At 17.0% G+C, this 12,117-nt stretch overlaps 2 pseudogenes; both read right to left on the bottom strand.

Moving 5' to 3' along the window:
- Window positions 1-1,690: 1,690 nt before the first annotated feature.
- LOC132953426 (cytochrome c oxidase subunit 2-like) lies at window positions 1,691-2,675 on the bottom strand (annotated as a pseudogene).
- An 8,041-nt stretch (window positions 2,676-10,716) lies between these two features.
- Window positions 10,717-11,855, bottom strand: LOC132953427 (cytochrome b-like; annotated as a pseudogene).
- Between the last annotated feature and the right edge of the window lie 262 nt (window positions 11,856-12,117).

The raw sequence follows: 12,117 nt of genomic DNA, 5'->3' as shown, positions 1-12,117 counted from the left end.
ATATATAAAAATAATCAAATAATATCAATGAAATGTCAATATCAAGCAGCTAATTCAAATCTGATGTGATGAATATATGAAAAATGTATTTTTATTATACGTATTAAATTGATTATTAGGAAAATTGTTCCAATAATAACGTGTAAACCATGGAATCCTGTTGCTATATAAAATGATGATCCAAAAATTGAGTCTGAAAATGTAAATGTTGCTTGTTTATATTCTAATATTTGAAGTAATAAAAAATAGATACTTAAAATAATTGTTATATTTATAAAAATAATTGTTTTTTTTTTTGAATTATTTAATAAGTAAAGATGAGTTAATGTTACAGTGAATCTTGATGTTAATAAAATAATTGTATTTAGTAATGGGATTAATAATGGATTGAAAAAATTAATGTTTTTAGGAGGTCAGTTTAATCCTAATTCAATTGATGGTGCTAAAGAATTATGTAAAAAATTTCAAAAAAATGAAATAAATAAAAATATTTCAGAAATAATAAATAAGATTATTCTAAATTTAATTAGATTTATAATATAAAAATTATGATTACCTTGAAATGTTCTTTCTCGAATTACATCTCGTCATCATAAGATTGAAATAGTAATAATTAAAATTAAATTTATTAATGATATTAAATTAAATTTAAAATTTATAATTATGATATTTGAAATCATTAAATTAAAAGTATTTAAAGCTATTAAAATTGGTCATGGACTTAAATTTAGAATAAAATAAGGTTGATTAATTTTTATCATTATTCTCTAGAATATAAAGATGAAAGAATTGAAAATACATATCTTTGGATTAAGGCTACACATAATTCAAAAATTATTATAAATATTTGAATTAAAATAATAATGATTATTATTGAATTAAAGTTTAATAATGTTATAAGTAAGTGTCCTGCAATTAAATTTGCAGTTAGACGAATAGATAAAGAAAATGGTCGAATAATAATTCTTATTGTTTCAATGATTGTTATTAATGGGGCTAAATAAATTGGTGTATTAAGTGGAATTAAATGTGCAATTATATTTTTTGTATTTTTACATGTTGAAAAAATAATGTAAAATAATCAGAATGGTAAAGCTAAAGTAATTGAAAAAATTATATGACTTGATGATGAAAAAATATAAGGAAATAATCTAAAAAAGTTATTAAGTAAAATAAATATAAATAATGCAATAAATATAAATGCAGGTGATTTAGTTTTTTTTATTTTATATAATATTAATATTTCGTTATTTAATATATTAAAAATTTTAAATATAAATCAATTTATTCGATTTGGTATAATTCATAAAAAATTTGGTATTATTAAAATAATTAATAAAGTTCTAATTCAATTTAATTCTAAATTAAAAACTTTTGTTGAAGGGTCAAAAATATTAAATAAATTTATTATAATTTTTTATGTTATTTTTAAATGAAATTTTAATTTTTATATTTTTAATAAAATTAAAGTATAATAGATTTATAATTAAATAGAATATAGAAAAAAAAAAATATAAATAGAATTAATCAATTTATTGGTGCTATTTGAGGGATTAAGTGATATAAATAAATAATTTTAATTTGACAAATTAATGTTATAACTTTAACTAATCTCTTTCATTAGAAGTAATTGCTAATTTACTATATTTTGATTTAAGAGATCATTACTTTGCTTTTCAGTCATCTAATGAGTTAAAAGTTTTTAATTCAATAGATAAATTTATTTAAATTAATTGATTCAATCTGAATTGGTATAAATCTATGATTAATTCCGCAAATTTCTGAACATTGACCAAAGTATATTCCAGGACGATTTATAAAAAGATTAATTTGGTTTATTCGTCCTGGAATTGCATCAATTTTAATTGCTAAACTTGGAATAGTTCAAGAGTGAATAACATCATCTGATGAAATTAAAAGTCGAATATTAAATTTAAATGGGATAATAGTTTTATTATCTACTTCAATTAAACGGAAATTTTCTTTATTTAAATCATTAATTATATATGATTCAAATTCAATATTTGAAAAATCTGAGTATTCATAGGATCAAAATCATTGATGCCCAAAAATTTTAATTGTTAAAATAGGACATTTAATTTCATCTATTAAATATAATAAATGTAAAGAAGGTATGGCAATAAAAATTAAAATAATAGGTGGAGTTGTTGTTCAAATAAACTCAATTATTTGATTTTCTGAAATTTTAATATTAATAAATTTATTGTTTATAATAAATAATATTATGTAAGTAATTGTTGATATAATTATAATAATAATAAAAATTGTATGATCATGAAAAAAAATTAATTGTTCTATTAATGGCGAATTTCTATTTTGAAATCTTAGTTTTAATCAAGTTATAATTTCTAAAAAAAGATTATTCTTTATAAATGAATTTTAAGTTCATTGCATATAATTTCTGCCATATTAGAAATTAATAATTAAAGGTAATTCTGAATATGAATGTTCTAATGGAGGTAAATTATGAATTCATTCAATAGAGTTTCTTAAATTTAATTTGAAAATTGTTGTTTTTTTTAAAAAAATTCTATTTCAAATTGAATAAATTAAAATGATAATTCTAAATGTTGAAATTATTGATCCAATTGATGAAATTATATTTCATAATAAAAAATTATTAGGATAATCTGTATAACGTCGAGGTATTCCATTTAAACCTAAAAAATGTTGGGGGAAAAAAGTTAAATTTACTCCAATAAATATTAAAATAAATTGAATTTTTAAAATAAAGTTATTTATAGAAAATCCTGTAAAAATTGGGAATCAATGAATTAGTCTAGCAATAATTGCAAATACAATTCCTATAGATAATACATAATGAAAATGAGCTACTACATAATAAGTATCATGAAGAATAATATCAATAGATGAATTAGCAAGAATAACTCCTGTTAAGCCACCAATTGTAAATAGAAAAATGAAACCTAAAGATCAAATTGTTGAGGGTGAAAAATTAATTTTAGATCCATAAATAGTAGCTAATCATCTAAAAATTTTAATTCCTGTAGGAATGGCAATAATTATAGTTGCTGATGTAAAATATGCTCGTGTATCAACATCTATACCAATTGTAAATATATGATGAGCTCATACAATAAATCCTAATAATCCAATAGTTAATATTGCATAAATTATTCTAATATTACCAAATGTTTCATTTTTATTTCTTTCTTGACTAATAATATGTGAAATTAATCCAAATCCAGGTAAAATTAAAATATAAACTTCAGGATGTCCAAAGAATCAAAATAAATGTTGATAAAGAATAGGATCTCCTCCTCCTGCTGGATCAAAAAATGAAGTGTTTAAATTTCGATCAGTTAATAATATTGTAATAGCACCAGCTAAGACTGGTAAAGATAAAATTAATAAAATAGCTGTAATTAAAATTGATCAAGGGAAAAGAGGAATTTGATTTAATTTTATATTATTTGGTATTATATTAAGAATTGTACAAATAAAGTTAATTGCTCCTAAAATTGAGGAGATTCCTGCTAAATGTAAGGAAAAAATAGTTAAATCAACTGAAATATTATTATGTGCAATGTTATTTGATAAAGGTGGATAAATAGTTCATCCTGTTCCTGTTCCATTATTAATTAAAAAACTACAAATTATTATTATTAATGATGGGGGTAATAATCAAAATCTAATGTTATTTAAACGTGGGAATGATATATCAGGACAACCTATTATTATAGGAATTAATCAATTTCCAAATCCACCAATTACAATTGGTATTGTTATAAAAAAAATTATAATAAAAGCATGAATTGTTACAATTACATTATATAATTGGTTATTATTAATAATAGAATTAATTTGTCTTAGTTCTAGACGAATTAAAATTCTAAGAGATGATCCAATTATACCTGATCAAATACCAAATAAAAAGTATAAAGTTCCAATATCTTTATGATTAGTTGAAAAAATTCATTTTATAGATAAAATGGCTGATAATAGGTTGTAAATTGTAAATTTATATATAGATTAAATAATCTTTTTATCATTAAATCTTATATTCATATTAAATGATATTAAATTGCAAATTTAAAGGTATTAATTATTTAATTAAGGTTTAAAATATAATATTTTTAATTTTGAAGATTAATAGTTTATTTAGTTAACTTAAAACCTTAATAAATAAATAAGTAACTAAAAAATAATCTAAAAAAATTTATTAATATAATGAAATCATAATTGTTTTTTTTTATATATTAGATATCATTTATTAAAAAGATTAAAATTAAATAATATAAAATAAGTTAATTTAATATAAAAAAGTAAATTTAAAATAGTTAGTATAATTAATATTATTATAATAATATATATATTATTATAGATTAAAGTTTTAATTAGTATTCATTTTATTAAAAATCCTATTATGGGAGGTAAACCTATAATTGAAAAAATTAATATTAATATATTTAATTTGAAAAAAAAATTTAAATTAAATAGTTTTATTTGATTAATATAATTAACATTATAATTATTAAGTATTTTAATAATTAAAAAATTTAATAAAGAATAAATTAAAAAGTAATTAATTCATAAATTTTCATTTATTAAAATTGCAAATAGTATTCAGGTAGTATTATTAATTGATGATATAGCTAAAATTTTACGTATTGAATTTTGATTTAAACCAAAAATTGAATTTATTGAGATTAATACAATTAAAAAAATTATATTTTTATTAATATTTAAATAAGAAATTATAATTAAAGGTGTGATTTTTTGTCAAGTTATTATTAATAAACATGATATTCAATTCAGTCCTTCTATTATTGAAGGTAATCATAAATGAAAAGGTATTAATCTTAATTTTATTAATAGTGATATTATAATTAAAATATTATCATTATTTATAAATAATAGATTTTTATTAATTAAAAAAATTAGTAATAAAATTGAAGCAAAAGCTTGAATTAAAAAATATTTTATTGTAGCTTCAATTGAGTAAATTGATGACTTAAAGTTTAAAATTGGAATAATTGAAAATAGATTTAATTCTAATCCTATTCATATTGATAATCAATTTGATGCTGAAATTGATATTAAAGTTCTAAATATTAATAATGTAAAAAATATAATTTTTGTTAAATTTAAATTTATCAGAAAAAAGAATTTTATTCTATATTTGAAGTATGAATCCAAAAGCTTATTTTAGCTTATTTTTCTTTATGATATATACTTAGGTGTTTATGCATATAAATTTTTGAAATTTATGGATTAGATAGTTTCTTAAAGTATAATAAAAGTATATATAATACATGATTTACTCTATCAAAGTAACCCTTTTTCAGGCATTTTATTTTTAAAAATATTGTTTAGTAAAAAAATGTTTCTTGGTTTAGATAGAGATTGGGAATAATCTCAATAAAATTTTAAAAAAAATATGTTTTAGTGAGGCATGACGTTTGTAATTGTCTAAAAAGGGGGGCGTAGCCCTCCTTTAAAAAAAAAAGAAAGAAGAAAGAGTATATAGAGGATTTATTAATATATATAGTAGTATACATATATAGACTTCATATATATATAGTATATATATATAATACATATATACATCTATATAGCTTATATTATATATATATATATATATATATATATAAATCCTTATATAGTAATATTATCTATACATCTTATATATATATATATATATGTATATAAATCCTTATATGAATATATACATATATTTATTGTATATATATATATAAGGTTTCTAGTTTGAAAATTCAATTATTTGAAAAATTAAAGTAGGAATAGTCGTATAAATTAACTAAAAAAAGTATATTTTTTTTAGCTATAAAATTAATTTTAATTTGTTAGAAATGTCCATTATTAAAAAAAAATATGTTGAAAAATTACAATTTTAGTTTTTTTACTTTAAAAAGTTGAGTTAAATTATTAAAAATTGTATAATTTGGTTTTTCAAAAATTGCAAAAATAAAAATTCTTTATTCGATTTTTTATCATAATTCGTTAACTAAAATATTTTTGTGAGAAATTTTTGGGTATAACTACATAATTGTGTATGATTTTTGTCTTCAAATTTGGAAAATTTATTTTTATTTATTCGAGTTTTATTGTTTAATTTAAAATTTTAGCTCATTAAATGTATAAACCTGATTACAGAAAATATTTATATTTTATTAAAATTTTAATTTAGGAATTAATCAGTATATAAATATTTAAATATATGTAAATAGTCGTATAAATTAACTAAAAAAAGTATACTTTTTTTATCTATAAAATTAATTTTAATTTGTTAGAAATGTCCATTATTAAAAAAAAATATGTTGAAAAATTACAATTTTAGTTTTTTTACTTTAAAAAGTTGAGTTAAATTATTAAAAATTGTATAATTTGGTTTTTCAAAAATTGCAAAAATAAAAATTCTTTATTCGATTTTTTATCATAATTCGTTAACTAAAATATTTTTGTGAGAAATTTTTGGGTATAACTACATAATTGTGTATGATTTTTGTCTTCAAATTTGGAAAATTTATTTTTATTTATTCGAGTTTTATTGTTTAATTTAAAATTTTAGTTCATTAAATGTATAAACCTGATTACAGAAAATATTTATATTTTATTAAAATTTTAATTTAGGAATTAATCAGTATATAAATATTTAAATATATGTAAATAGTCGTATAAATTAACTAAAAAAAGTATACTTTTTTTATCTATAAAATTAATTTTAATTTGTTAGAAATGTCCATTATTAAAAAAAAATATGTTGAAAAATTACAATTTTAGTTTTTTTACTTTAAAAAGTTGAGTTAAATTATTAAAAATTGTATAATTTGGTTTTTCAAAAATTGCAAAAATAAAAATTCTTTATTCGATTTTTTATCATAATTCGTTAACTAAAATATTTTTGTGAGAAATTTTTGGGTATAACTACATAATTGTGTATGATTTTTGTCTTCAAATTTGGAAAATTTATTTTTATTTATTCGAGTTTTATTGTTTAATTTAAAATTTTAGCTCATTAAATGTATAAACCTGATTACAGAAAATATTTATATTTTATTAAAATTTCAATTTAGGAATTAATCAGTATATAAATATTTAAATATATGTAAATAGTCGTATAAATTAACTAAAAAAAGTATACTTTTTTTATCTATAAAATTAATTTTAATTTGTTAGAAATGTCCATTATTAAAAAAAAATATGTTGAAAAATTACAATTTAGTTTTTTTATTTTAAAAAGTTGAGTTAAATTATTAAAAATTGTATAATTTGGTTTTTCAAAAATTGTAAAAATAAAAATTCTTTATTCGATTTTTTATCATAATTCGTTAATTAAAATATTTTTGTGAGAAATTTTTGGGTATAACTACATAATTGTGTATAATTTTTGTCTTCAAATTTGGAAAATTTATTTTTATTTACTTAAGTTTTATTGTTTAATTTAAAATTGTAATTTATTATAAATTCAATAAAATTAAAATTTAATTAAAAATTGCTTATTTTAATAATATTAAACCATATTATTATTATTTTATATATAAATATAATTTATTTTATTATAAAATTTTATTTAATTAAGAAAATACATGAAATTTTTTGATTGTTAATAAGTTCTTAAAGGATTTTAATAATTCTCAGTATTAAATATTAAATATTAAAGAGATTTAGATTTAATTATTAATTTAAGTATAAACTAAATATGTGCCAGCAGTTGCGGTTAAACATAATATACAAGTAAAATAGTTTGGTTATTAGTATTAAGTATAATTTATAATTTAATTTTTTTTAATAAAGTAAAATTTAATTAAGAATTATTATTATAATTATTTTATTCTATTAAATTTTATTTAAAACTAGGATTAGATACCCTATTATAAAAGTTTAAATTAATTTACTAAAAAATTAATAGTTATGTTCTTTAAATTTAAAAAATTTGGCGGTATTTTAGTCTTATTAGAGGAACCTGTTTTTTAATTGATAATCCACGATTAATTTTACTTATTTTAAATAGTTCATATATCGCTGTCATGAATATATTTAAAAATTTATTTTCTTTGTTTATTTTTATGATTTATGTTAAGTCAAGATGTGGTTAATAAATAAGTTTATAATGGGTTACATTAAATTTTATTTTTGGATTTTAGATGAAAATTAAAATGAAATTGGATTTAATAGTAAATTTATTTATTTAATTAATATGAATAAAGATCTAAAATATGTACATATTGCCCGTCATTCTTATTAAAAATAAGACAAGTCGTAACAAAGTAAATGTACTGGAAAGTGTATTTAGAAAGATTATATTTTTTATAAATAAATATCTAAATTTAAGTATGTCATTTACAATGATAGGATGTTGTTAAACTTTATTTAAATTAAAGTTATTAATATATTTATTTTTTATTGATTTTTTATAAAAGTAATTTATTTATTTAGGGTTTTAGTATTAAGTAAAAATTAATTTTTAGATTTATAGTTTAATAGTATTGTAAAAGAATTAGTTAAATTTTAAAAAGAATATTTTTAGTACCTTTTGTATCAGGGTTAATTAAAATTTTTAATTTTTTTTTAATTTCTCAAAATTTATAGAGTTAATTTTATTATTAATTTATTGTTTTATAAATATTTATAAAATAATATTAGTTTTGAAATTTAATTCGTTATATTATATTTAGTTATTTAAGATTTAAATTTAATTTAAAATTTTAAAAGTTATTTTGATTTTATATATTAATATTTTAAATTTAAATTATTTTAGGGATAAGCTTAAAATTTTTATATAATAATTTATTTATTTTAATAATTTATAGGAATAGAAATTTTTATTATAAGTTTGTAAAAATTTATTATTTATTTAGTTTTAATTTATTATAAATTTATTTATTTTTTTTATTAAATTTTATTAATTAATATTTAATTTTTAGTAATAATGATTAAATTAGTATAATTTATATTTATAAATTATGAATTCGGCAAAAATTATTTTCATCTGTTTAACAAAAACATTGTATTAAGTTTAATTTAATATAGGATCTGCTCAATGATTTATTAAATAGCTGCAGTATTTTGACTGTGCAAAGGTAGCATAATAATTAGTCTTTTAATTGAGGACTTGTATGAAAGATTTGATGAGAAATAAACTTTATTATTTATATAATTAAAATTTTATTTTTAAGTAAAAAAGCTTAAATTATTTAAAGGGACGATAAGACCCTATAAAACTTTATAAATATTAATTTTAATTTTTTTGGATTATAAATATTTTAATTTTATTATTTATTTTATTGGGGTGATAAAAAAAATTATTAAACTTTTTTTAAAATTTTACATTATTTAGTGATTATTTGAATTAAAATTTTTAATTATAGGAAAAAGTTACTTTAGGGATAACAGCGTAATTAATTTTTTAAGTTCAAATTTAAAAATTAGTTTGCGACCTCGATGTTGAATTAAGATTAATCTTAGGTGCAAAATTTTAAGTATTAGGTCTGTTCGACCTTTAAATTCTTACATGATTTGAGTTCAAACCGGTGTAAGCCAGGTTGGTTTCTATCTTTTAAAAAATAATTTATTTTAGTACGAAAGGATTAAATAATTAAATTAAATTTTTTTATTAAGTGAATTAAATTAATTTAACTATTTTGGCAGATAATTGTGTTAAATTTAGAATTTAATTATATAATTTTAATTATAGATAGTAATTTTTATATTTATTATAATTATTAATTTTTTGATTTTATTTTTAATAGTTTTCATAAGAGTAGCTTTTTTTACTTTATTAGAACGTAAAGTTTTAGGTTATATTCAATTACGTAAAGGCCCTAATAAATTTTTTATTAAAGGTGTTTTTCAACCTATAGGTGATGGTTTAAAGTTATTTTTTAAAGAAGTTAATTATCCTAGAAATATAAATTTTTTAATTTTTATAATTTCCCCTATATTAGGTTTATTAATTTCTGTTTTTTTTTGATTTATTTATCCTTATATTGGTATAAATTATATTATAGGTTTTGGTTTAATTTATATGTTTTGTTGTTCGAGTTTAATAGTTTATATTTTTTTAATAATTAGATGATCATCTAATTCTAATTATTCAGTTTTAGGGATAATTCGTTTTATTTCTCAAATAATTTCTTATGAAGTAAGAATAATAATTATTATTATAAATTTAATATTTTTAATTAATAGATTTAATTTAAATGATTTTTATATTTATCAAATAAATTCTAAATTTTTTTTTTTTCTTTTTTTAATATTTATTTTATTATTAATTAGATTTTTAGCAGAAATGAATCGTTCTCCTTTTGATTTTTCTGAAGGAGAATCAGAATTAGTTTCTGGTTTTAATATTGAATTTAGAAGTTTATCTTTTATTTTTATTTTTATATCTGAATATATAAGAATTATATTTATAGGTATATTATTATGTGAAATATTTTTTGGTTTAATAATGAATAAATTTTATTTAAATATTTTTATTTTAACATTTATATTTTTAATTATTTGATTACGTGGGTTTTTACCACGTTTTCGTTATGATAAGTTAATATATTTAATTTGAAAATTAATTTTACCTTTATCTTTATTTTTATTTATATTTAATTTTTCTATTAAATTATTTAACTTATATCATTAATTTTAGTATTAAGTTAATAGAATTAATTTCTATTTTTTATTTTCAAAATAAATATTTTAAATAAATTAATTAACTGATTTTATTAAGTTAATAATTTATCTCATATTTTTATAATATAAAAATTAATAAAAAAATATGAAAAGTAAATTGTTGTAAAAATTTGACTTGTTGAAATAAAAGGATATTCAACTGGTTGTATACCAATTCATGTTAATATAAAAAATGTTATAATAAAAATTCAAAATAGAATTTTATTTATAGGATAAAATTTATTTCTTAAGAAGTTTTTTTTATTTAATAAAGGTATAATCAATAAAATTAAAATTGATAATATTAAGGCAATAACTCCTCCTAATTTATTAGGGATTGCTCGTAAAATTGAATATGAAAATAAAAAATATCATTCTGGTTGAATATGATTAGGCGTAATTATTGAATTTGCTATATCAAAATTATTATGATCATTTAATAAATAAGGAAAAATTAAAGTTAAAATGAAAAATATTCATATAAATATAATTAATCCAATTAAATCTTTAATTAAGAAATAAGGTGAAAATCTGATTTTATCAAAATTTCTATTAATACCTAATGGATTATTAGATCCTGTTATATGTAAAAAAAAAAGATGAATAAAAGTAAATAAAATAATAATAAAAGGTAAAATAAAGTGAATTGAAAAAAATCGTGTTAATGTAGCATTACTAATAGAGAAGCCTCCTCAAATTCAAATTACAATTGAATTTCCTAAATATGGAATTGCTGATAAAAGATTTGTAATTACTGTTGCACCTCAAAATGATATTTGTCCTCATGGTAATACATATCCTACAAAAGCTGTTATTATAGTTAATAATAATAATAATACTCCTACAATTCATGTTATTTTAAAATTAAATGAATTTATATAAATTCCTCGTCTAATATGAATATAAATTATAATAAAAAATATTGATGCCCCATTAGCATGGAAAGAACGAATTAATCATCCAAAATTAATATTTCGATTTATATTAATAATTCTTTGAAAAGCTAAGTTAATATCTGTTTTATAATGGAAAGCTAAAAATAATCCTGTTAAAATTTGATTAATTAAGCAGATTATTAATAAAGATCCAAAATTTCATATAAAACTAATTCTAGTAGGTGTTGGTAAGTTTAATATTGGTGATATAATTTTTATTATGTTTTTTTTCATTAATTGGTTTTTTGTCGAATTGGTCCTTTATTAATTTTTAATATTCAGATAATTAAAATTAATATAAAAAAAAGAATAAATATAATTATATAGATTAAAATATTATTAGGTATTATAAATATGTTTAATAAGTAAAAGTTATCTTCAAATATAAATTTATTTTCATAAATCATATTTTCTATATTTAGAGATAATTTAAAGTAAATTAATATTAAGAATATAAAAATTATTTTGTAAATTATGTTTTTATAATTTTTATTAATATTTAATTCATTAA

The sequence above is a fragment of the Metopolophium dirhodum genome, unplaced genomic scaffold (assembly GCF_019925205.1).
Source record: "Metopolophium dirhodum isolate CAU unplaced genomic scaffold, ASM1992520v1 scaffold36, whole genome shotgun sequence".
NCBI lineage: Eukaryota > Metazoa > Arthropoda > Insecta > Hemiptera > Aphididae > Metopolophium > Metopolophium dirhodum.
The sequence above is the reverse complement of the archived record's forward strand: the minus strand, read 5'-3'. Positions and strand labels throughout refer to the sequence as shown.